Source organism: Heliconius melpomene, chromosome 13 (assembly GCF_056956725.1).
Source record: "Heliconius melpomene rosina isolate 202511_hmr_F chromosome 13, ASM5695672v1, whole genome shotgun sequence".
NCBI lineage: Eukaryota > Metazoa > Arthropoda > Insecta > Lepidoptera > Nymphalidae > Heliconius > Heliconius melpomene.
The window spans coordinates 2078575-2104139 of NC_140401.1; the positions used below are offsets into that span (position 1 = coordinate 2078575).

General features: G+C 29.6%; 1 protein-coding gene and 1 non-coding gene across 3 annotated transcripts in view; both read right to left on the reverse strand.

Annotated features, from left to right (window-relative positions):
- The window catches only part of ko (Stork-head domain-containing protein knockout), a 375904-nt gene that overhangs the window by 117410 nt on the left and 232929 nt on the right, over window positions 1–25565 (reverse strand). The gene's annotated exons all lie outside the window — the stretch shown is intronic.
- Window positions 23481–23551, reverse strand: TRNAG-GCC (transfer RNA glycine (anticodon GCC)). The gene has a single exon. It is a non-coding gene; the product is annotated as a tRNA-Gly (tRNA).

The following is a 25565-nucleotide window of genomic DNA, read 5'->3' on the forward strand; positions in this document are numbered from 1 at the left end:
ATAGATACCATATAGATTTCATGTGGTCATCATACTAAAGAATCTAGCGAGAATTTTAATTTGAAATGAAAATTATAATAAGCAATCCATTAAAGATTTTCTGGACATTTAAAAAATAGCTCTTTCCTACCTGTTACGGTCTAAAATTCGAAGCATTTCGATTCGCCTGCATTAAACCAATTCCAAAACACTCGAGAGGTGGGCGGCCATTGACACAACTATGTCGAGCGACATCTGATCTATCCAGATCTCGTAGGCATACCTGTTATATTTCTTCAAATATTCCAATCTATTCTGTTGCAACTCTTGTTTATGATTTGATTTAAATATGGGTTATATTTTAAGTCACACTTACATTAATTGCAAACAGTTATAAAATTTCAAAATACAATATAATTAATAATATTAATTTATTTATTTTGTATTATAAAATTATATTTATAATACAAAATAAATAAATTAATATTAATATTAATATTAATTATACAATACATATAATAAAGGACTCGATTCTGTAATTACATTTGCATCTTAAGTATCACTTGAAATTATAATATATCATAGAAATTGAATGACAATTATTTTAACATAAACAAATGGAAATAATAAATGTAAATCATTAATTTTGTCATAAATTTTAAAATAATATGGTAACGGTGTTATTATATAAGGCTATTAATAAGACACGTCTATTCCTATATTATGTATACTTATTCAGCAATTTGCAGTATTAAATCTGAGAATATGGCAATAAAAACCTGTCATAAAAAGGACTTACATATGAACATTCATTTCTAGTAAATCTAACTAGCTATTCAGATAAACTCAACTCATAGTAGTTTAGCATAAAGTTGACATTTATCAAGAAACTGTATACCGTTTCTAGGTCCGTAATTTACACAATCGTCATGGTTGCTCGGACTTAAGTAATTTTTATTTGTACGCTAAACGCGTTGGTGTAAAAACGCATTTTAACGCAAATGAGGATTTTTGATGGTATTGTTGATAGTGTATGTAAGACATCGTTTAAGCTCTCTATTAGGTAAAGTAAGTCTCGTAAATACAAGCAGGCAGGCGGGCTACAGAGACCTCAAACAACTGATGAGAAATAAACTAACAACAATCTAAAGTACTGAAATAAAAGTTTATTTTTAATATCAATAGTCCTTTAAAAAATGAAGATAGATATTAGCTAAAAAGAGACTGGTACACCAAAGTAGTATTTTCAAATATCAACCGAGGTTCTCCCCTGAATCTCTTGCCAAACTTTATATCTATAATTTTTTATTGCCAAGGAGCACTATAAAGTACGTTATCGATTTAACGCCACCATAAAATTCGTTATAAACAAAATGAGTTCAGACAGTAGCGACGGAAGTTTTTAATTACGTTATTAATTACTGCTTAAGTTTATAGTATGTTATTTGGCAAGTTTAAATTGTATTTAAAAGAATTGCACTATAGTGTCTTTCAATTATTAAACCAACTTAGAACTAATTTAATAGTTATAATTGTATTAATCTAATTATTTTATATTTTCTATCTATCACCGACTGAAATGCACAAACAAAACAATAATAACTTTTCTACTTCAAAATAATTTAGGCTAACTAAACTCGTAGCCGTAGCAAGAGGAACCGTTAGTTCTTCAATTTAGTGTGTATATAACGATTTTAACGCACATCGACATCTTTTAAAGTGAATGTATCTTTTATACGTACCTACGCCGTGGGAACACTTACAAAATAAATTACGCATAAAGCGATCCGATTGTGAAAAAGAATACAGTGTTATATAAAACAATGTGGAGCGGAAAGGTGGTATAAATTGGCCATAATGATAATTTGCTACTTATTAAAAGAATATAATCAGTTCGTTATATTGGTTTTGTATACTCATTACACAAATCGGTCATTACAATACTATATGTTAAGTGTATTGAATATTGAAATATCTTAGGATTTTCGTAACATACTTACTTAAAAATTATAATTGATAAAATTTTTATCACATTTCGAAGCCTTATTTCCACACAAGGATTAAATTGAAATTGTATGTAAAAATTTAAACGTGATCAGAATCGTTATTGCAAAAATTATTATTTGAAAAGTCAAAACGATATTTGTTTAATTTTATATTTTAAAATTGCATACGTTGTATGTAACATATACCAATTCTTGTCACATACATATAGGTTACATATATATAAAAATTGTTGAATACATTTGGATGGACAAGTCATGAGGAATTAGTACCTAGTGGTGTAATTATTATATCTTTGTTAAAAAAATACTTTAAAGAAAAGAAAACATCTACAATACTATTTATAGCAATTGAATTTAGCAACGTTTACAGATAAACCTTCTGTAATTTGCAAGAAGCTACGAAATATCAGTTTACCTCATCTCCGTGGAAGTGCAGACGTGCGTACAATTAGTCGCGTGGGTCAGTCACGCGACAGTCGCCCGCCAAGGACGCTAGCGACGCGCGACCGCCATTGTTTTACATGACACCGCTTAGTTTTTCTATGATTATATATTTAAAAGAATGACTACGTGATTTTATTTACTTGTTATTATTGAGTACTAGAAACAGAAGCTTTGTATGGAGACGCAGAATTATTTTTTTCACGCTTTAGGCTGTATCTTTGATAGAGGGCAAAAGAATCCTAGTTAAAATACTCCGTCCCTCACTTTTCATCTAATTTGTGGAAGTATTACGTGTTGAGTGACAGAACTCAACACAATGCTTTGCAACCTTATTACCAGAGCGATGAAAATGAAAATAATTTCTTCTCTTCAATGGAAACCCACAATCGTCGCATTTAAAGTCATATGCTGTGGCACCATACTGAATGATAAAACGCTATAGGTATTCTGATTGAAAATTTTATTATAACACTAAATTTACTTTTCTTAATCTATTGCCTAAAACTTAAATAAGTATTTTCAATTAAAACTAATTAAAGAATAATTTACACTAGACGTTTACAGATTTTTTATATTTAATCTTTTATTTCCAAACCACGCAAAAAAATATGTATAATTATTTCACACATAACATAAACATAACATCAATTAAAAATTAAATATCTAACACTAAATCAAAACAACACAAACTATAATTAGGTAGCTAGTCAATAATTATATAATATACGACGACATAGCCACTTTACCATCCATTTCCTAGATTATACATAAATACCGACAAACGCTTACAGCCCTTTGACCTTGCATTACTACGGCAGTTACTTATACCATAAATAATAACACAATTTTTACTCCTCCGTTTCCAATTTAGTAGTCTTCCGCTAAGCCACAACTAATTTCTGTTCGCCTACAAGGATGTCAACAATGCCACGTAAGACTGTACGTGGGTATTCTATTCTTATATAAATAAGGACTATAATTTTATAAATAATGCTATTATTTAGACCAGTACTTTGCTTCCTGTACGTGACCTCCGTTCGTTCTGAACTAGTCTAAGCAATGTTTATCTTTTTTGCATATCTGAATGTGGTACTTGACCTATATGGTCTGCGGAACTGTTCAGTTGAACGTTTAAAGAAGTCATAAAATTCGCGCGATAATCTCTATTGATAATCGCAGTTGAAAACTTCGATAAATTTTATGTTTGTATTGGAATTTTAAATATCTTATGCCATAAGAAAACTAACGGTATTAAAGAAACGGTGTGTTGAGTATCCTTTAGAGTTCAAAGGTGCATAATAAAGTTTTTATTAAACTTTATAAATATTTATAATATGGTATGGTAAGTGGTATTAGCTTATAATATGGTAAGTGTTAACTTTGTAAATAAAATTTTATAGTATAAAAATTTTATAATCTGCCTTATGATAGAGGTTCGTTTGGTGTAGTGGGTATAGCACTGGATTGTAAGCGCGATGGTTGTGGCTTAGGTCCCCATTTGAGGGAATTGTGTGTAAATAAATTCGGAGAAAAGTTACTCTGCTGATTCAACGTTTCAAAAATAAGACAAAGAGTGTCTTAACAGTGTGTTACCGTAATAGCGTCAAATTTTTTTGTTTATATCTTCTCTGTTTTGTTTTCATTATTATATCTTAATTCAATTTTACGACAAGACCTACAAATACGTAACGAATCCAAAAAATATTTATTAAACGTATATACCAACTCATTCATGTTACTTGTATGATGCATGTTGCCTACAAAATTTCAACATGAAATATTAATAAGGTGTGACACGAAGAATAATATTCTAAATTTATGTAAATTTAAACATAATTATATTACATACTTTTATGTAATATTATTTATATTTTTAAAGCGTATTTCATTTTTATACACTAGCCAAAACCAAAGCCCCTTTTATGAAAACCAGATGAATGTACCTATTTTGATGTTTGTTGATAAGTCAACGTCATTAATATGACCCGCTTTAAACGGTATTATTAAAAATATACTTATATTTTTATAGTTTTTCTTCTAGAACTTAGAAAAAAGATATTATTTAAACTTTATATCGATCAAATGGCAATTATTAAATGAAAAGACATATAAGTTAAGTCACCGAACTTGGTTTACAACGACCTGCATTTTACGACTGCCAAACTCAAAGCTCGGTATCATAACTGTAATAAAACGGTAACTCTTGCCAAAAATCACTTGTGCAAGTGTTTCCAAAAAATAAGTACATGTGAGAATTCGACTTGCACATGTCTCTCTTTGTGCTGTAACACTACATTTTTATTGTCAAATAAATTTGCAAATGATACCGAGATTATAAGAGATTAAATTAAAATTTACGCTGCACTGCACACAACAGGCTAGAGGGGACCTAATGTTTAGCGAGGCTTGGCGGAATTTAACGCCGCGCTTTGCCTCGACACCAGAGGGAGGAAATAGAAATATTTCATATCCTCAGGTGGGGATCGAACCCATAACCAGTCGCGTTTACAGCCACATTTTGCTTCAAGCCTCGTAAGAGATGCTTCGTATTATAAAATAGTTAAAACAGTAAATGATATCAATGAAAGAACGGTTTCTTCTCGTTATCTAGATCACCTGCCCCACTTTACTCGCGTGCCAGCATAATTGTGTTATATCACAGTATTTCGGCATTGCCGCCGCGAATTCAATTGCATTTAATTATGAATTAAAGTCACGTTATAATGTACAATTATACTTAACTTTTAAAATTTTATTTCATATTGAGTATATAAGTAGTTATTAAAATTATGAAAATAACTTTGTATTTGAACAACAGTTTATTTAGAGGAAAAATGTCGTAGCTCTGGTAAGTGCCTAAAGTCTTTAACAAACAATCAAAGTAGAAGTTGAAAGTTTTTCTAACGTGGTGAAATATGCTTTAGGTATATTATATCATACTCTATTCTTTAATTGTAATTAAATTACTATAAATATAATTGTTTCTAGAAGTTAAATTAAATAAACTAGGCCAAAGTACATTTTTTTGGAACAGATAAATAGCTTTTCTACATATATCAATACTAATATCATTAAGAGGAAATAAAAGAGGAACACTTATCGGTAGGAACGGTTTATTGCGTTATCTCAAAAACTACTGGTCTGGGGTTTTTTTTTGTATTGTATACCTACTCTATTTATCAAGAAAGACTATAAGCTATATTAGCGTCTGACTTGCGGTCAGAGTTCCTTAGACTCATAGATGTGACGTGAAATAAACCTATTTCTTCTATTTGAACACTGCAATGGGGCGGATTCGCGGAAAATCTCTCTGTAAAACTAAATGATCTTAGGAATGGAAGAAACTAGGAGAAAATTTGTATTATAATAACAATACTGAATTGTGAAAAAAGTAATTATAGTTCAAAAATTAATTCCTAACAGAAAATAACAATTTTGGAAGTTAGATATCACTGCACACACAACCCGGCTACAAGGTCAGCCCGCAGTGCAGAGCAGACGGGGGTATCGATCCACGAACGCGTCTGCAACGCACACACCACCCGCATTAGGGTTGCTGCGAGACTGGAATTTTATAGTGTTTACTGATTCAATTAGGATGTCTGCTTGTCTTTGCTGTTTTTTGCGAAAAAATGGTACTTCACTAAGTTTAATATGAGATATCAAAAGGTTTTATGTTATTTAAAAAATAAATCACTAATCGATATTAATTAATTTAAACATTAAAACTATTAACTTATACGATTGAAAATTTTAATATTCTTCTTCATTTAAAAAAAGGAAGTCAAAAGTTAAAAAGGACGTTAGTTAGCAACCCTACCAAAAGCATCGTCTTTATACTGCACGGACGCGGACGGGGCGATATTGGCCCGTTAAAGCTCTAGTATTAAGGGAGCCGACTGCTCTTTAGACTGCCGGTGTCTGTATTGAATTTTAAACGGCCAGACACCTAAATTTGAAGCTTACGCTAACTACTTTTGCTTTTCCCATGTGGTGTAGTCTGGCGTATAGTTTTTATTTGTTTTTCATATTTACGTAGATGAAAATTGTTAAATATTTATTATTATTTAATAATAATATTGTTTATAGTTTTAGACTTAATATAGAAGTAACATTCGTGTCAAGTCTTATTTTAATGACAAAAACTTACTATCTAAAGAATTGTCCAGTAAAGATAATTATGAATATTTTATAGTATTCGTTTAAGGAAATTTAAATCATATAAGGATATTAACACCAGCTTTGGTCTTAACCGCATTCCACACCTCTAGTTGAAAAACATAAAAATGTACATAATTTGAACAACTTAAGTAATCAATATAATAATTATAATTGGTATTGATTATCAATATTATGTTGCAATATCATGAAATATTATTAAATATCTAAAGACGTTTCTATAATTAGATAACCATGTTCGTGATATAACTGAAGAGTGCACATGGTTGTCTGTTCAATTCTCACGAAATAAATAAATAAATTACGTAAATTTCTATATTACGAAAACGTTAACTCTATCTTTATACACAAAACGAGTTACCTCTATAATGAAGGGAAAAAAAGAACAAGATTTATCTTAATTTTCGCTGAATAGCCTGTATTATGCGGAAACAAAAACCCACATTGTATGGACCAGTAGCTAATATTTATCCTAATGCATATTCAATATAATAAATATTTATCAGGAAACAAATAAGGAACGTATGAATTATTTATATCAGGTTAAGCCTCTTGACGGATTGCGCAAGTGTTATGACGTTTGTTATAATTTGACAAACAGACGGAGTGACATTGACATCTATTGTCTTCCTTTTTCCGATACATCACGTAGATACTGCCTTATTAGCGTTGACATGTTATCATATGTCAGATAATCTATGGGATGCGATTTTAAATTTACATGCTTATCTCATAGTTTGACGTTATCGATTTATACGATAAATGTATCGTAAGAAAAATATGCGAAACGAATGAGTTATATTCTAAAAATAATAACAAGATTATTTTTTTGCTCCAAAGATTATATTCCGTATTATTTTTCTTCAATGATAAGCACAATATATCGTTGAAATAATATTGAACACAAATATTCTTAAAATTTTGTACTTAAAGTAAATGCGATTGTGGCACAGTGGAGCAGCGTTTTACTTTAAGATGGATTTTTATGGAATTTTCATAGTGAAATTCATAACAGTATAAATAGTCCATTTACTCAACCTCTACTAATCTGTACCAAAAGTTACCCTAGTTAGTCAACTTTAATTCTTCTCTTAATAATATCATACGAGCTATACGATAATCGTGTCGTATAAACCTTTGTATGATGTAAAATGTCATTTTTAATCCCACTACCGATCGGGGTGTTCAACGTAAATGAGAAATGGGTGTTTGCTGTCAAGGTCGGTGGCTGGGGTGATAGGTATTAGCCCATCCTAGTCTGTTTTTATTTACGAACAAATCATTCGAGGCTTATATTGAACTTGGAGAGAGAGGAAGAGGAAGTAATTCTTACCTGATTTAATCCTACTCTTCTATTATATTACATATAGAGTATTGTATTTAAATATTTTACATGATTTATATGACCTCACCTATTCTTGTCAACTGCTAGGTATCGGTAGATCATTTTACAATTATATAGACTAAGGTACTTAAAGAAAATTCGCTGAAATAGTCTAATTAAAATTAACAAAAAAATTCCATTTAAAATTGAAAATTATTAATCTCCGCCCATATCATTATTTATTTATTTTTAATTAAAAAAAGCTAAAGCATTTAATCTAATCTAACCTAGTTTTCAACTGTCAGAAATACTTATTTATGTATAAAAATTATATCACGATTGACATCATTCTATATCATTTAAGAATACAAAATAAGATATTACGTATTCATATCTGTACAGCATCATGTATGGAATACGAAATGAACTTTTCTTTGGGAATATATCCGTATATCCTCTTACATGACCCAGACTGCGAGTGCCAAGTTTTCTACACGCTAATCAAGATAAAACACGCTGTGGTTACATACACACTACATTTACATACTATTTTGGGGCAATTTTTGTGAGTAATTTTTACGTATACTAGTATTTTTTAAAAAAGATAATGGTTATACAGGTAAACCATTTTGAATGTTAATTAGGTATTAAAGCTATTTCATTAATTATATGTTAAACAACTATCATTATTCAGTTTTAACTAATTTTGATTTCATACTATTTAACAATTATATAACTATCATATATTAATAATATGACTTTAATTTTGTTAATCATTACAAATTATTTCCGATTTTTAATTATTAATGTTAATTACCGTTTATTTGCAGCTTAACCTTTCGTTATACAATCGTTTGATTAGCTAATAACCTTAGTAAACATTAAAAGAGGTTTAATTGGTTGTGGCGTAAAGTACCGGGTTCTATTCTAGGGTCAAACGAGGCACGTCTGACTTTTCTAAATAAGGTGTCAATATACGCCAATTACTGACCATTGTTCACTTCAATGAAACTTGTATACGATTTTGGAATTCTTAAGGTTACAGAGATCAAGTGATTGTAACTTCAATACAAGAAACAATGAATATTTCTCAATTATTACATAAAATTGTTAATAATTTTGTTTACGCATCTTCAAAGGATTTTCTCAAAAACATTGACAATCTAAGTATTGCAAATGTTTTGAAAGTATTTCTTTCTACAAGCTAGTAGCGGTTTTTATGCTAAATTTAATGCTAATTTTAGTATATAAACAGTTTTACTTATGAATTATCATTTAAAAATATAACATAATAGAGCCATATTTAGATACGTAACGTTTCTGATTGTCCTTACACAGTTTCAAGGCTGACAATGAAGCATAACAATAAAATATTTTCACACTAACGCAAGAAAACGCAGAATAATAAATTATTATAAAAATCTATTAATATAAAATTTGTTATAAAAATTATAAATTAAGAGGAATTGACAATGATTTCAATATTTTTTTAAATTTAATAATTGGTCACTAAAATGCTAATTTATCTGTAAGCATTACTGTGATAGGTTAAGATTGTTAAAGTACACGTCACTGTTAACCTTGTCAGCCTAGAAGCTAGAAATCCATAAAGAATTATCATAACAATTTAAAAATACATATTATTAAAATCAATGATCTATTATATATTTTTTAATTTAATAGTATCAAATAATTGTTTTTTCCTCACATGTAAATTCACACCAGAATAACATATAGGTAACGATTTGTGTAAGAATTTTGTATAGTAAGGCTATAATATTATAACAATAAATGTAAGCGGACGAAGCCGTGAGTGGGCCGCTAGTGTCTCATATAAAACTTTTAGTTATTTCCATTTGACATAAATACCTGAACATTTATTGATTTCCTATATAATTATTTCTATTGAAATATCGAGTGTTTGAGCACGCTCGATAATTCATCGTCAAAAATAAAAACGTATAAACGATAACATCAACTCAAGTGCAATAAACACTTTTAGTATTTACTTAATATTCAATATTTATTTTAGAAATTTACGCTACAAGCTAATGTATGTAGATTACGTAATGGAAGAACTTAAATAAAAATATATGTGTGTAATTTTCGTGTTTATAGGAAGTCTCGCTTTTCCGCCATATCTATTCATATATACTAAAATTGTAACTGATGGCTACCTGTACATGGAATATTATTAGTGATCAGTACAGGTATAGGTACATTCATAAACTACTGTATGATTTTTACATTTTTTTCTGTTTGTATGTGCGTTTGTGTAAGCTAATCTACTTAACGGTTGTTTTATTTCAAACGGCACATAAATAAAAAAAATTAAAGTATTTTGCTTAAAAAATATATATAATTGATACGATTTTTTATTGTATTAGCTGAAACTTTAAATGATAATTTAGTAAATAATGCATAATTATAATAAACTAAACTAATCTGTACAAGGCACAAAAAAGAAAAAATATTAGACTGTTTTTGACTTAAAAAGAGATCCGTATATAAACTCCAAGGCATTTACAATGTCATAAGTTGACGTAATTTAAGCGCGATGTTTGTATATTCTTTATTAAACGTTATATCAACTTCTTGACCAAATATGGCAGTTTTAGTCTAGTGACCGTTGCGTCGTGACCAGTCTTCAAGGCCATATTAACAACTTGGCCCAAAACATGCCTAATCGACACAGTTTTGAGCTTTAAAGTTAAATTTCACTAAACAATAATTATATTTTTACAATATTAAGCTCCGATTTAAAATATCAAACAGCCTAAAGACTTAAGGGCGAAAATATTTCTTAATAAGTGATGGTAAGAAAGATTCTCCTCCTATTTTAAGCGTGTAACTTAAGTGCCACATCACTATTTGCGATTTTGCTAATATGACATACTCCAGATGTCTTTACAAAAGATATTATATTTCCTATATAATGCAATAAGGGCAGATGTCGAATGAACACTGCCTAATTCGCATAGGGAGAGGATTACAACATGGACGGATATACCTATTTGTAAATATACGACGTATATAATACAGACGACGGACGGACGAAAAATTTTAACACGGGATTTTAACACTTAATTACTGGACGGATTTTGATTAAACTTTTCTTGTTATATAGCTATTTTTTGTGTGTTGTTATTTTACTTGTTACTTCATTTGGACTTTAAAATCATGTTGATAATACTTTTATTTATTTACTATTTTTAATTTATTGAATCTTAGAGCCGGGACGGGTTGCTTGTGTTGAGGGACAGAATAAATGTATTTTTTTATTGTTTTATTATTGTAGATCTGTATCTACATCTGTATGTATCATCGCAATAAGTAAAGAAATTATTATAATTACTTTTGATTTAATGCTATGATAAGCCTTTACAACTTCCTGCCACAGTGAGAATTTACATTAAAAACGATGCTTTGCGCATTTAAAAAGTTCTAAGCAAAAGTCGAATTTTACAAGCATAGTTTTTTTTAAACATCTCCTCACCTATTATAGGAACATTGCACGTTATATTACATTAATTATGTACGTAACATTTAGTCATATTAGATCAGGAAGATGAAAATAATCTCTGCCCAGAGAAAATTTCGATACCGATATCGATATCTCGGGAAGCAAATTCACACCTATTGTGTTCAGAGACAGGCACCTGCGCTGCGACGGCGATATGGAGACGATGATTGGCTATAAATATATGACATAATAGTCCCTTACAATCAGATATTAAACATTACGATAACATTTTATGTTCATTTGAATTATTACGTACAAGAATAAGCGGCGTCCACCAAAGATATTTAAATGAAGCGTTGGACACATTTACATAAAGCCTACTAACTCAATCTCTAACCAATGCTATGCAGGATTGGTACAAGTTTGCAGATTCGTCGTTAAGCTTAGATCATCTGATTGTAGGATTTCCTTGATATATTTTGTTAGTATATAATACAGTGTTATATAAGAAAAAAGTAATGAAAGATATAAGTATAATTTTAGAAATGAAACCGATTTCTACCTGTCAACTGAAAAGGTAAAATCGGTTCCAGAAATGGATGGATATCGCTAAAATTTCTAAACCGAATTTGATAAAATTTGGACTTAACTTAAAAATTGATTATTAACATAGGACGTTAGTCGGTTATACAGTTGAACTATTTCTTGATTTTAGTTTTTTTTTTGTTTGTGACATATCCACCAGTTGATATATATAAGTAGTAATAATTAGGTCGGGTTTGAATTAATGATTTATTTAAGAAAAGTGACAGGAGAGAGAATCGATTTGGAAACTAAGCAAAAACTTATCTATCCATAACTATTTACTTTTTCCATTTAATTCCAATAGTGGCAGGTCTAGTTTAGACTAGTCTTAACTACGCGTTAACCGATCGTGCAGTACTAGAAAGCCTTTGATTACATTTATTAACTATTTTTTTAATATTTATTTATCATAGTGTTTATAATATTTTAAATTTATACGATCGCTTACTCTACTCCAGTATAAGAATAATAATAGAAACATTTATTAATATCTATTTAATTTTTTAAGTACTTTAAAAAATTAAAATAATATGTATATTCTTTATGTAACAATTTTCGTTTAGATTAAAACTCATAGCTTAGAGCAGTATTCTAATAAGATAGGAGATTTGAGTGATACTGCGGTGAAAGTAAGAGGACAGTACATCAACAAAGCCTAGAGCATAGTGGAGTGGTGTGTGGCGCAAATAGCAAAACAATGAGGCCTTTATGCAACGACAGCGTTTGTATTTAAAATTTTACTTTCATTTTAATTTATTTTGCGTTATATTTTTTCCGTTTTTTTTTTAATATTTTGAGAATTTTTTGCTTATTAACAAAATTCCCTGAAATCTCTACGGCTTAGTATTGATTTTTCTATACAAAGAAAGCCAAAACCAAAGCCAGTCACACTTTATATTAGAACATCAATTATATTAGCATTGTAGAGTTAATTACTATATTAATTATTAATCAAAAGTTAAATGATCTGTCTGTCTATCAAAATAATATAATAAAACAATAAAACTCACTTTTACTTGCATACTCTTCCAATTAATTCCTTCATCAACAGTGTAGAATATATACTCAATGGCGTTTCAGAAACCAGTGACTCTAACTACCGGTATTTGTTGCTTTTATATTATAACAATAGTTTAATGACTGAAATATAAATAAATCAGCTTTACGTTGTATCCCCGCACACAGAACCCTTCTGTGTGCGGGATACGACGGTAAAGGTAAAGGTAGAGGGAACATAGTGTTAAAACACTCCATTTCCCACTTTCCTGTGGATTCTAGTGACATTGCGTGTTGAGTGGTGGCACTCAACGCCGCGCCTTTCCTCGACACCAGAAAGAGGAAATTAAAATATAAATTTAAATGAATATTTCATTTCCTCAAGTGGGCATTGAACCTCGAACTCCTGTGTCACGAATGGCCACTACCTGGCGACTGGCGACTGGGAATGAAAGAAATATGAAGATTATAAATTATTTGAAATGCCTTTAACTTAGGCCAAATCCTAGATTAGCGTTTCCCTTATACTTTGCATATCGCAGAAAGCCGCGAAGCCCTACTCGTTAGACATTGTGCATGCCGAGGTATTGCATGCATTTCGTTTTTACAGTTGACAGTTTGGACAGCCCTTTATTAAAGCTTACCGCGCCTCCGGCTGTTTGAGCTTACATGAAAATAAGGACTGGTATTAGGATTCATCATTTCTATATTCAAAACTAGTTGCCTAGACTAATTTTTCAATATATCTAAGATTTTTATGATTATAATAAGATACCCAATTTTGCAATGCTTTTCGTGTGATTTTCATTCAAACTAAGAGAGTGCAAGAAGGTGGAATATTTTTCCATTGGTAGAATAAAAAATAAACCATTGTTGCTTTTTTACAAACATTAAACAAAAATATTATATAATATTATTTATATTTATAATTTGACTATTAGTTCAACTATTCTAAACAAAAATATTATTAACCGCACTCAATTAAAGAACTAGGTATTAAATATTTATGTTCATTTTATATTAAACTTTTAATTACTTGTAGACCTATCAAAATAAACTTAAACTTAACTTAACTTAGCCACAGTAAAGCTTAACAAAATATTGCAAATTGCATCTGTAAAGCTTATGTAACTTCTCCCTGAGGTTCAACCACGCTTCTTATGTACTCCACTGGTACAAACTCTAAGTAGTTTTTAATGATTGTTAATAGGCGACCTTCTCAAGGACGGTCGTTAGTTTAAATGTATGTATTGTTGTCAATCAATGCAAGAATATTATTATATTATGTATGCTTCTAACATTTTAATTGCGTATGGCATCCATTCTTAATATTTAATATCGTAGTAGAATTTTAGTATCAAAGAGTTTGCTCTATGATTGGACGTAGAGATACTTTTTATATAAGTTGTTAGGTTCAAATTCCATTTAAAAAAGAAAGCTAGATGTCTTTAAAAAAATATGTGAAATTGCGAAGCAAACAATTAATGTTATTATTTATTTAGATTTTTATATATTTTTTTAAAGTGTTCTTTATTTAATGCTTATAATCTCTATTAAAGCTATATAAAATCTTCATCCAAGTAGTTTATTGTGATAAGATTTCTTACAATAATCATTTACTAGTATATACAAGATCTGCATACATAGATAAAATGACACTTTGTTATTGTTTCTTGATATATTGGCCAACAAGATATTTTTCTTAGTAACCTTAGTAGTGATTTCTAAGAAGGAGATCGCCTACGTGATGCACGCTGCACATACCACTCAAATCTTATATTATTTTTAAGAATAATTAGAAATATTTTTTACATTATGTCACGCTTCCTTAAAAAAGGTAACAAAAGTTTTCAATATTTTAAATATCATGTTTTGATTCAGTTTTAAATCCGTGTACAATCTTACTTTTTTTCAAAAAATCTCCCTTGAGACTTATATCGCGACGAAATATTTGAAGATTCACTTCGTTTTCTTTATCCATTTATATGAAAAAGATATATTAGTACCTCTTATTACATTACCATTATGCAAGGTCGTTTTAGAATGTGGGTTACAACTAAAATGAAATAAATATCTATCATCATTAGTTAGAAAAAAAGTGATTCAAACAAATGACCACTAAGAAATATTAAAGACATCATACATTTTATTGTAACAATCAATTACGAGGTAAGCATTTTGTTTATTGATACTACTTGTATAAAAAACGAGACTAATGTATTTTGTTATATTACAAAAGGAGTTAGGTAATAAAATTATGTTATAATATAAATATTTTAGGAGCCAGCAGCCTTTATTATTTTATACAATATGTATTTTTTATACTAAATTAAACTAAAACAGTTGCAAAAGACGTAACTGATGTGGACTTCAATTAATTATTTTTATTTCAGTAATTTGTTTATCGAAAGTTATCACAATAATTTTGTAATATCTTTATATCCCTACCTTACCTCATTGCGATAAATTCAAGATTAAAAAGATAGAAACAATAATCCAGTTGTAACTACGACAGAAAATTAAATTTTTATATTGCTTTCTCTACACTGATTTACGAGCATGTTAACAAATTTAAGATGTTAACGAGAACTAAACTAAAGAAATAGTACTACCGATGAATACGAGTCTTAGTCGTACTGAAATTAAATTATATTGCGTAGGTGTCATTTCAGGATTGTAAATTCTGTGTTATTTTTCATAATTTTCAATATAATTTGATATAGGTAAGTGTGTACTCTCAGCGGAAGATAAGAATATTATACGAAGAAAATTTTTGCTTTCTACACAAAATATAGAATGTCGAAAATATACAATTTAATTTTGTACGGAACCTTTTTCTTTCCATACTGTAATAGTCAATATCTCGCCGATTCGTCGTGGCCATCGCTCAAATAAATGAAAGTGTCACGGCTATATTTGCTAATGGAAGAAAAGCGACCGGATGTTATATATGAATTGAAGTTTCGTATATTTTGTTCTCCAGGAAAAACAAACTTACTAATAATTATTTCTAATGAATCTCTAAATTTATTATAAGCTCGAATATTCTTAAAGAAAAAAATCAAGAAATATGTTAAAACAAATAAAAAATATAAAATTACATTTTCTCTACAACTTTTACTATTGTTGCTTCAATAATAGCTACAAATAATTTTAAAATAACGGCAGTAATTAAAATTAGTTTTTTTTTGAGTTTAAAATAAACATTGATTTTCCATTTGGCCTTACGTTGTTTACTATACTGCTCTATTTAAAAATATATTTTCTTAATATTATATAATAACAAAACTTGATATTGTTTATTTACCCTTCCCCTATTTTGCCACGCTGTGCCATTAGATTGACAGACCTGAGATATTGGGTTGACAGATGTCAGTTGCAAAGGTAATAAAGGGTAAAAGTACTTCCAAGTTTCGCAGTCTTAAGGGAACAGAAGTAACCGCAGGTAATGCAAACTAAGTACAGATTAAAAATTCAATATTGCATTTGTATTTCCAATGTTATATAATTTACGCTATATGCTTGGCTGCTAATTGTTTCTTAATTGAAATAAATCTTATGATTCTTTTAATCGATAAAGTTGACGTCACCGAAAACTCTAATGATTATTTCTTATGTGTTAAAAAAGATAAAGTACGTCACTATATTTAAAATATTTTTTACAGATAGATAGGTAAGGAAATATGGTTGCGTTCAAATATAATTATACTATAATTTTGAAAGATAATTTTATTTCAAAATTTAATTATAAGGCATAAGAAGTGAATTTGTTTCTTGTTTTACATGTACAAAACAAATATATAATACACAATATTTATACAAAAGTCCGTATAAAACCTTTAAATTAGTTGAAAATAATAATTTAATACAAAAAAAAAACATTATTTTCTCATACATAAGTTTATTCTAATTACACAACAAATTTCAAAATGCTAAATACTTTAGCGTACCTACACGAATTAAAGCAATTCGACAGACGAGAGAGCTTGCAGTTACTTAATTTATTTACAACACTCACTGGGCAATGAATTGAGAGTAACAACCATTACAAATATTAATCTCGGACCTACCGCATTAAGCGAAATCTCTCTCCTTAAACAGATAGACCTGGACCGCTGGACAAGAACGCAAATTAACTATAGCAGGCTGCGTATAATGGATATTAATAAACAAATTTGTTGAAATATATACGTAAAAGTTTATAACTATACCCTATTATAAAGGAGAAGCAGTCGTGGTGTGGGGTAGCTTTTGATTGTAGACGCGACTGCCGTAGGTTCGATCCCAACTACTCTGGTAGAGACGAAATCGCGGCGTTGAATTCTCAACACGCAATCTTTTGGAAAATTCAAAAATGGGGAACGGAGTGTTTTAGCACTAAGTTCCCCACTCTGTTTATCCTGCTATGTGGGAAGACGAACGAACATATTCTAAATAAGGATATAGAAGTGATATATTTAAAATAAAATACAAAAGTATATATCCCAAATTATTATCGAAACAAACTGCACGTACAGTGAAATTAACGAGAAATTCCTCTAATACGTACTTGCCGTCTGTTTCCTACCAACTATTCAATTACCAATGCAAACGGAGCAGCATCGTAATGACAGTAGAGAATAGAGATTGTAATGACACAGTGCTTCTATTGGCATACTGGCGTTCTCTCATTAAACCTATACATATAATGAACAATCCAACTTCACACATCATAACCCCACATACATTGCATCGACAGTACGAAATAATTAAATTACATATAAAAGTAAAAACGCAATGTATTTTTTCCAAATAGATATTGTCGGCGAAAGCTATTTATTTGAAAAGGTCCGTAAAGTTGGCTGAGGCAAAGCCGAGCGGAACTAATGGTGTGTTTCAATACAATGCGTCGTTATTGGTTTCAGAGAGACGTAATCTAGCCAGTTGAGTGGATGCTAGATTTAATTAGATTCGCGATTCAGTGTGTTACTGAATATTAAACAGATACCACCTCCACCACTCGTTTATAATTAATATCGATTTTTAATTATTCGAGTTCAAACGAACAGGTGATGTCTGCTGCATTCTCGTTGCGTTTAGTAGCTGAATGTACGGTATTTATTTATGTATAAGGAATAAAGAAACTGACTAGATACCTACTAATAAGTCAACATTTGTAAAATTTATAAGATATAAACATTTAGTTATAATACAATACAAATATAGTAATGTCATGAATTTGGGAAAAGTTAAGTTCCCCCACACATCTCTCTATACACACGACACACGTCTCATATAATCATTCTTAGTTGTTTTTTTTAAAAAAATATCCTAGTATGATTAGTATTGTTTTGATGTTCTAAATTTTAAGCATATTTTCAAATCAAGATTCATTCAAGATATTAAATAATAGAAACTAATGCGTTGAATTTAAAAAAGTCGACTTAAAAAAGCCAAGCAATCCCAAACTAAATGGAACACAATTATAATTAATATTATTGTAACAAATTAAATTCTTATTTATAGAATAGATTACTTTTCTATGAAGCACTTGCTGCGTCTCTCACAGACATAACGACCTTGATATTGAAAACGCGTCAAGTGAGAAATGAAAGTGAAACAGATTTGTTTTCTCTTTTAACGGTTACGTTGTTGATGACTTAACTAATTCTAAAACCCAGCAGCGCGCTTACCCGAAACAAATTGGGCTTTTTCTTAGAAAAATTAAGTTCATTATTACGAGTATATAGGTACTGTAAATAGAATTAATTTTCAAAAAAATAATACAAAATATGTTGATAATATTTAATTATTTTAATTTATTATATAGAAATCTGTAATCAGGCTGTTATAACAACTTTAGAGATTAAAATCAGATCTTTTAATAAAGTGTAATGGAATATTTAATTTAAAAAATAAAGTTTAACTGAAAAATACTGCACTGCGAATGGAAACCAATTCAAAATATATAAAATAATATGTAAAATGAAAACAAATTGATGACTAAAATTGTAGAATATGAATATTATCTTGGAATCGTCTAAATAACAGGTTCCTTAACGACGTTTTCCTTCATCGCACTGGTGCGGCGGTGAGTATTGGTAATAAATTAATAATTATATTTAATACATTATTTTACATATTTGTCATACCAGAAACATCTTTATAATTCCAAAAGATTTATATATATTAATATTAAACATCAATTAAGTTATTTTATAAACATATGTATGTATTATTATTATTTCTAATTTATGTATTGTAATTATTTAAAAAAACATATATTAATCTAATATTATAATAATTTATATGTAATCTAAATATATAAATATAAAGAAGTGGCTGACTCGCATATCGCTGGAGAGTTCAAATACCTCGATGAATCAAGCTTAAATTTAGCGTGAAGATAGTATCTTCAATATTTGTTCTTAATTTGGGATAAATATTTGATTGGTGTCGTCAATTTACAAAGGACTCAATTATATAAAAAAATACGATAGCTAAACGCTTAACGAGAGAGCTTAGAAGAGAAATATCTGGTTAGAGCCAGTTATTGATATAAAATCTATTAAACAACAAAGAAAGACTAAAATGACTAAATTGGAATAAAAATAAACATGGCACATTCAATATTGTTTGACTTTTGTCTAATATCAATTCAATCCATTGTTGGCCACTAAGCTAAGTGAAAACAATGACTATTGTAACTGTTAGATTTCAAGTGACCTTGCTTATGTCTTTTTCGACATTATTGGGTCAATTTTTTAAATTAAGTAACGTAATCGGTAATTAACCTTTTTTTCTCAATAGTTAGTATGTTTAACGGTAGAGTTTGTTTCACAAAACTTAATACAATATGTAAATTACAAAGAATTGTCCCACTTAATTGAATATTGCTTTACAGTTATGCCTACTTAGCAAATGTCTAAAATTCAGAGACAGCAGACATGTTTTTTATTTGTTGTTTTTTTTTTAAATTATCTTTGACGCAAGTTCTGGCCATAAATGACAACCAGATTATTCGTCTTCAAAGTGACATCAATAATTTGTCAATGGAAAATATAGATGTATAATGAATATTTATAATTTATTATTATTTCATTTATTCGTTTTGATTAATGATTCCTATACCTGTCAGACCTGTCAGGTTTACCTTGTACCACTCTTAGCAGATTTATAAAAAAAACATATTTTATAATAATAACAAAATATTAATATTCTTACTACATATTTCTTTTAAATATCATTAGCGATAATTTCAGATATGTTTTTTTTTCATCAAGCTTTTAATACTTGACCAAAATAATTTTATCAATTTTTAAAAACATGACATGTTGGGTAGCAGATGCTGACAGCGTATTTAGTATGGAAATTTGGTAACTGTCGTAGATATTACAAGGACGAGGCTGTTCTTTTAATTAAAACATTGACCGAATTAAAATTAAAATTCCTATAAATATCGCGTCCAGAGACACTTTGTATACCTAGACATATTTTCCTTCCTAACCTTCATCTATTTTGTTAACTTTAAAAGAATAATCGGTACTAGAATAAGTAGTATCTTAGTTTATAACGTCTTAAGGTCAACCTAAACATTTACAATCAGAAAATCCTTGTAAAATTTAGATTATATCTTCAACAGAACACATTTCGTCCTAACCATACATATTATTTAGGTATAAGAACATAATAAAAAATATATTAAACTACAAATGCACGTTACATATGTCACGTATACACAACTATTAAAATAAAGCTATAGTTTCTATATATTCCAAAGTGTGAGAACCATTTAGTTTACAAGAAAAATTATCCCTATGGCCTTATTCTCAAGTAAATCGGCCGGAAAGGTGGTAATTGAGTTAGTAACCGAAACCTAGAACGTGATTGGACTCGCACAGTGTTCAGTAAGACAATGAGGAGCACTCACAATCGGCGGCACCACGGTCCATGGTTCAAAGAAAATTAAGGTCGTAAGTGCATTTCACCCTGAGCCCGATTCCTACAATCGGTTATCGATTCAAACCCTAAAGGCCAAGTGACTGTTTTAATGAAAGATTAGATTAGGCCAATATTGTTCAAATAACCTTGAATGTCTAAATTTTACAAATTTGACTTCAATTATTAGGCGATGAATTGATTGATCGTTTTGAGTTTAGCCATGATATCATCAAGGTAAATAATATTATTATATAAAAGTATATAAAATAAACATGTTTAATATCTAGTTTTTCTATAATTTATTGTACTTAATTCATATACTCGTAAGTATTCTGAATTAACATATAACAGCATAAAACTCTTTTTATAGGCGTATATTTAATTTACCTAATCTCATAAACTGTGATACTAAAAAATAGGTAAAACTCTAAAGTATTGTTAATTTCAAATTTACCTTCCCAAATGACAACGACCGGTTTCACTAAATATTACAAGAGGTTGCTGCTAAAGATGGAAGTAGTACAAAAAACTTCATGGTAGTCGCAATTCGTGTCGCATTAAGATAAATCAAACATAATATGGCCTTTAGTGTTCAAATCTAAGACATACATGACTAGCAATAATAATATTTTAAATATTTTATTAAAAATAATACATATACTTATATTAACTTGAATTTCTTTCGTTTTTAGAGAAAGTCGTTTAAAGAACGACAACATTCGCCCGAAACTACTATTAATAGTATATATATAGTATTTCAACCACAAGCGTAGCGAGCAAAGTCAAACATTTATTTCGAACATTCTATAACGCTAATTATACTTAATATGTAGAGTCTAATATTAATTTACATAACGCATAACGCTTGTCTTGCGCCGCTGTAACTTCTTCTTAATGTGTTTGTGTACATCAAGACGACTATCGAGTTTCAATTGTAAGACAATTCAAGCTGATAAGGATTATAGAACCATTTTTTTTAGCTATATGCTTTCACCCTAGCGAGGTAGAAGTAGAAGTAGAAGTAGAGGGTAGGTCTACTTAAAGAAATACTTATATTTAAACGGCAGCAGCTTATTTAGTAGCAGCGTAAGATACTGACGTTAAAATCAAAATACCTTTTTCCAATATTTTTTTTGAAATATGAAAAATGAGTTAAACATAACGATACTTAAGGAGTTCAGTGATGAAGAATGCCATAATATTTTATATGATTCTTTTAAAAATGGAAACTATTGTATTGAAATTGTTCTTCATGCATTTCCTTTATTTTCCATGTATTCCATGTTATGGACCCATCTAAAATCTCTGGTCAAACATTCAATCATAAGAGGTGTTTACAACTGGATGGATGGCAACGCTATCGAGCCATGAATTTCTTCTTAATTGGTGAAAGTGTTAGATATCGCAATAAATATTATTGGTGAAATGTAAATTTTACTATGAATGTTGATAAACAATTAATAAAAATATTCTTTATGACTAATCTACATATAATAGCCGTAGACCTGTCTTATGTTTTAAATATGCGTTAAGTATTTTAAGGTACACACCTTTTTTTTCTATTTTATGTTAAGACAACAGTAAATGGTCGTTTAAAAGTGTATAATATATCAGAATGGACATATAAAATATTATTAATTTTGATATTCTGAAAAGTACTTAAGTTTTTGCAAGTGCTAAGTGCTAAATACTTAACATGTCGTTACGCAACATGCATTGATTCGAACAATCATCGAATTCACGGCCACGAAGGCGTTGGATTAGTCATACATACGAGTATGATGTAAATACACTAAGCGTCTTAAAAGCCTCAGCTATAAAGCATCTGTATGGACTACACGTGGTAAATATAATTATAAATTTTAAATGTTATTTGACTATAAGAAACTATTAAAAATCTGATATTTTTTTTTTTTTTAAATTCCACAGCATCAATGCATTGTTTCAAGATCCGCCTACAATTAGCTACTTCAAATAGATTCTTTCCTCTTCGGTTAAAAAGGAAAATATAGTTTTATTTCATTTTTATACTACGTAGCTTAGCATTTTATAAGTAACTAGCGACCCTCTTGCGGCTTCGCCCGCTTTAACTACTGGATTATTCATGTAATGTATGTTTGCAAAGCACTTAAGATAATGTGAAAATTAATTAAACCCTAATGCAACCCGCATTTTTGTAGTTTCAATAAGGGTTTTCCAATTGTTTTACACAGCAAGGAATTTTTAGTAGGTACCGTAATTTTAAATCTGTGCTACTAATCTTTTCAAGTACTTATTAAAATATATTTAAATGACTATTTTTAGATAGTTAAATGACTATTCTTAAACGGAAGAAATTATAAACAAAAACCTACCTACTAAAACTACTAAAACTACTACAAAAATGTGAAACCAAATATATCGCGCTTAAATAATACATTCAACTCCAATTATCCAATACGTGCAAACGCATCTAACTAAATCTTCGTTGCTATAGAGGCAGCCGGGTTTTTTTTTCGAGCTTGTGGTTAATGCTGAAGGGGGTATTCTATCCTGGATGAAAAGCAAGTACTACGTGGCTGCTTGTGAGAAAAATTAAATAGAATGCATCGGCCGGGAATCGAACCCGGGCCACCCGCGTGGCAGGCGGGCATTCTACCACTGAACCACCGATGCGTGTAAGGCAGGCGGGCGCGGCGGACGCATGGCGAGTGGCGAGCCGTTTCGCAACAAGGATTTTTTGATATTATAACAACTTCTAAAGTACTTATTAAAATGAAACACGGTAAAAGACAGTTTTGATCTACATTAAATGGCCAACGTAACTAATGTACTTATTTATATGCTGAGAGTAAGGGATAAGTGAAACTTGAGTAACATACAGCTGATGTGTCAATGGCGGGATGTATCAACAATTAAATGCGTTTTTCTGTAAAACTATTTGCAATTTCGAAATATTTTAAAAAACAAATTTTATCTTCGTTTAACGTAGAAAATTAATAAAGTATTTTAAAGGATAAGGATTAATACCATTATGGAAAAATATCCCTCACAATAAAAAATATATTGAAATTATTATTTTTAGACAGAAAAATGACCACTACACGTTATTCTTAAAAGATACGAATATGCTCTCGCGGACTTTTTTGTAGATCTTATTAAGAGGAACAATACTCCAGTATATTTTTTCATGTAGTACTTACCATTAAAGCAGCGCATGCGCGAAAGTGTCTCAACGGGTAGGACTTTATACACATTTATCGTATTTATGTTAATTTACATCAGAATGTACAAATAATAAACTATATATAAACCTTCTATGAAAAATACTCGACCTGATGGTGAAAACCGCATTTAAATCCGTTGGGTGGTTTAGAAGAAGAAGAGTTAGAAACAACAGACAGACACGAAAAGCGACTTTGTTTTATAAGATATAGGATTATTATAAAGTAATAAATAATTTGTAATTATATGCAATTCCTAAGATAAAGAAAAATATATTTATTAGTTGAACATAATATTATCTATAATTTATATTTTATAAAAGGAAATATACTTTTTATTCGAATCGAATGTAACGTTAAAATAGTCAAAATTCTTAAAGCCATCTTTACAGATTAATTATTTAAATAGGCTAAAAAAACACAGTTATTAAGACAAAATGGTTTTCGCACTTACATGTGCCAAGGCGATGACGAAGTAACTTGTCAAGTTACTCAACGAGTGCAGGTAAATAATAAGCACAAGGTCGCCAATATTTGATCTGATCGCCAACATAACTCATAATATTATGCTAAGCTGTAATGATCTGACAATTGCGCCACAAATCACTTGTTAATATTTAAATAAACATGTCCAATACCGATTTGAGTATTACAAGCGTTTAGTTATAAAAAAACTGGTCAAGTGCGAGCCTGTTTCGCCCACCGAGCATTCCGTACCGATTTTAAGATTGTCGAGAAGACCAACTTATAAAAGTTTCATAAATGTGAGTCTACAGGAAGTACCCTAAATCGATTACGAATTTCTTACAAAATACAGTAAAACGATGCATAAATACTCGTATTTTTTGATTACGTCGGTCCATAAGATAAATTTTTCTGTGCTCTGAGTGACCATAGGCTTGATAATTTGATATTAAATTCAGCTTGATACCTCCCTCTAATCTCGACAAAAGTGGTCTTGATAGATGCGACAAAGTGAGACAAAACTTCCATTTTTTCCTTTTGATGTACGGAACTCTAAATAAACTGCAATACAAATTTATTCATATTTTTATTATATTATTTTAGGAATCTTTTTTATTAGGTACGTGTGCAAGATGACAGAAATATTTCTTCAGACACGGACCATTTGACGATAAACCATTCTAACAAATATGAATATTGCACTTAAAGTTGCGAAACCGAACACCCAATCTCATTTTAATGGTACTAGAATGACAATCTCTATTTTGAATAAAACAATGTTTTATTTAAATTAACTATTACCATCTAGTGCACTGAGAGATATTGATTGAACGAGTCTCGACACCTAGCTTTAGCACGATAGTTAACGCCAATACTCCTTCGCATATTTTTCTCAAATGTTAAACTTCGTACTAGAACAGTACAAATGGGAATCAAGTCTAATTAATTAGGATAAACAATTTCTATTTACGTTTAACTTGTTTTAATTCAATTCAATTCAA